Consider the following 3,384-nt stretch of genomic DNA (forward strand, 5'->3'; position numbering starts at 1 on the left):
TATTTATTTTTATGTGGTGCTGAGGATCGAACCCAGGGCCTTGTGTTAGGCGTGTGCTCACCACTGAGCCACTACCCCAACCCTAGTCTCCCCTTTGTGATGAATATGGAAGTGGCTTGAATACACTCCAGGCTGAAATTAAAGGAAGAAATGCCCTCAGCTCACTGCAGAACCTGCCACCCCTGAGACTCATTTTGCCCAACCTGGTACTGGGGAGCTCCCTGGATATGTTCTCATTTTATGGAAAATACTTCATACACTTTCCCAGTCTTGTCTAATTGGACTCTGTTCCCATTATATGTTGTCAGCAATGATGTAAGCACTGCAGAGTCTGAGAGTTGCTTCTCTTTTTAACATGTTAACCAGTGGCAGATGAGTGAGTCAGCACTCAGCTCTCTCAGCTCTGGGCTGGGTCGGTCCATGTTGTCAGCTTCTGTTCTTGATGAACGTTTCCTGCAGGACCTGCCTCCAGTGATGAACTGAGTGTCATGAGCTTTCCTCCTGGCCCTCCCAATTCTCCTGCTCCAGGGCACTGGTCTTCCACCAGGCAGGATGAGGGCTCCTGGAGACGGGTGGCAATGGCTGAGGAAGTTGGGTTGTTACAACTTGGGGTTTGCACTGGGCCTAGCAGGTTGAGAGTGGAGAGTTTGAGAAACACATTTCCAGAGAAGAATCTTTCCAACTTCCGTGAGAATATGAATCACTTGGGGATCTGGTTGAAATGCAGGTTGTGATGTGGCAGGTTGGTGTGGCCAGAGGTTGTGGTTTTGTAAGAGCTCCCAGTTGGCATTGAGTCTGCCAGTCCTGGCTGGTGGACTCTCTTGTTTTTTGATACTACACAGAAAAATTGTGATAATGGCCTATAACAGAATGTTCTCAAGAACCCATGCACTGTGGAGTGACTGCTCCAGCTAATCATCACGTGCATCACTTCCTGTAGTTGATATTTCTGTGGTGAGACACTCGATATCCACTCACTACTGTTAAAGATTCTGTTGCTAACTATGGTCACCAGGTTGTGGGTCTCCTGATCTCTTCCTCATGTCTAGCTGAACCTCAGATCCTTTGACCAACATCTCTCCCCACAACCCCACAAACCACATCAGTCCCCGGTGACCACCATTTCACTTTTTTATTTTTATGAATTAATGATTTATGATTCTACAAGTGAGAGAGATCATGCAGCATTTGTCTTCCTGTCTCACTTTCAGTTCCATTTTCATCTGTGCTGTCATAATTGACAGAAGTTCTTCCATTTTTATGGTTGAACCCTACTCCCCTGAGTATTCATATGGCGTTCTCTTTATGCATCCATCCATGGATAGACACCTAAGTGGATTCCATATCTGCCTACTCTGGTCGATGCTGCAGAGATATGGAAGTGCAGAAGTCTCTGAGATGTCACCTTCACTTCCTTTGGGTGACCATTTCCAGTGGTGGGACTGCGGGGTCACATGGTGGTTCCATTATTTTTCACTGAGTCTGTGGTCCAGCGTCAGAGTTAGGTGTACATGTTCTGAGGCCTTCTCCACTGTGAACTATCCACTACCTCAGTTCTGAATTTAGGTGGTCAGATGTGGTCCCTGTTGAGCTCAGCTTCTGCCTAAACAACTTGACATTTGCATCCTGAATGTTTTCCTCATGACAGGAAGTCCAACTTACTGAACTTGGCTCCTTATTTATAAACTGGGTCGTTTCCCCTTCTTCACGGAGTTTCCCTCAGAACCAAGCTGTATGTTAAAGCCCACAGAAAATGACCTGCCTAGATCAGATGCTCCCCAGATAGCAGCCATTGTGACCATCACCTTGTTCCTCATTGGCCCAGGTCACTGTGATGTCACAAGGGTTGCCTGGCACAGAAAGGCCAGCATTGAGCTGCTACTGGGAGACAGGGAGTGGTAGTTGAGGGGATGTCCTCCCAGGACCTAGACAGGAATCTCAGAGCCTTGGTCCACCACTCTGTGCTGTGTTAGACTCATGGACATCATCTCTTAACCACTCATGATGGCTCCAATTTGGCACAGTAAGTGTATTCAGACTCTTTAATGCTATTTTAGGATGTTCCACTCTTGTGAAAATGTACAAAACTGATTGTTTGTTGGCACATCAAATTATTTCTCTGTTGCTTCTCATTATTCTTGGCTCAAATTCATAAAACATCATTCATGCACTTTTTTAAAAAAGGTATTTTTAGTTTCAGTTGGACACAATACGTTTATTTTGTTTATTTAATTATTTATGTGGTGTAGGTCTTGAATCAGTGCCTCATGCATGATAGGCAAGTACTCTACCACTGAGCCACAATGCCAGCCCCTATTTAGTAAACTTTTGATGTCATCAGAAATATAAACTGTTTTCCTCTCTGATTCTGCACCACAGAGAACTGGTTACAAATTTTCCAATTAGTCATTACGCCCACATTTTCTCTTCTTTCGGCCTCAGGTTCCCCAAATGGGAGAGCAAGAGGAAGTCACGAGAGAGAGTGTGAGCACGTTCAGAAGGATTGTATGGGGGGGGGCCCTTGTTCTTAGAATGTTCTATCCCAAAAGGCCAGAAGGGGTATGGTTACAAGGGACAGGTGAGTGTAATTCAACTCAAGGGGTGTCACCTACATCTGAAGACAGGCCATCAACTTCCATAACTGGGACAATGCCCAAGTCACTAGGAAATCTAGTGATGGGTCAGAGCCTGTCACTTCAGGATGGAAGGTTCGAGGCATCCAGAGTGGCTCCCCACATGGGGGTCCATGTGTATCACCTCCTGAGCTCAAACAGTTCTTGTGATCCAAAATTCTGATCTAAAGGATGGAGAACTAATTTTAAAAATGGAGCTGCCACCTGACCAGCCTGGGCAGCTAAACTAAGGGTCACTGTAGTGAATTTCCTAAGGTATCAAATAAACCACAGACACACAATTTACCTTTAATTCAAGTCCCGGGAAGGCTCCTCTACCCCTGGCCTGAAGCTCCCCAAATGGGACAGAGAGGAATGTCACAAGAGGCTGTTGAGAGAGACAGTGAGCAGGTTCAGGAGTGGTCCTCTATTTTGGAGACTCGCTTTCTTTAGAAATTTCCATCCAATAAAGACCAAGAGGGGCGGGTTACAAGGACAGGTAAGAAAACTCGATCCCTGGGGATGTAGGAAGGCACGCCCACGCATGAAGGCACATTAGGTGACGTTTTTACGACTTTCAGATTGGGGCCTCATCTATGGCCTCTTTGATGTGGCCAGATCCCGGGAAGTGACCCACAGAGCCTCACCAATCAGGAATGAAAAATGCTCGTCACATGCTGTGACGGCCTCCCACATATTTCCCCTTTTTTATTTGAAAAAAGCAGGTGATGGGTCACTTTTTCGAGTCCCCAAATCCTTGTTTGAAGGCTGG

This window comes from Spermophilus citellus, assembly GCF_964194105.1.
Source record: "Spermophilus citellus genome assembly, chromosome: 3".
Lineage (NCBI taxonomy): Eukaryota > Metazoa > Chordata > Mammalia > Rodentia > Sciuridae > Spermophilus > Spermophilus citellus.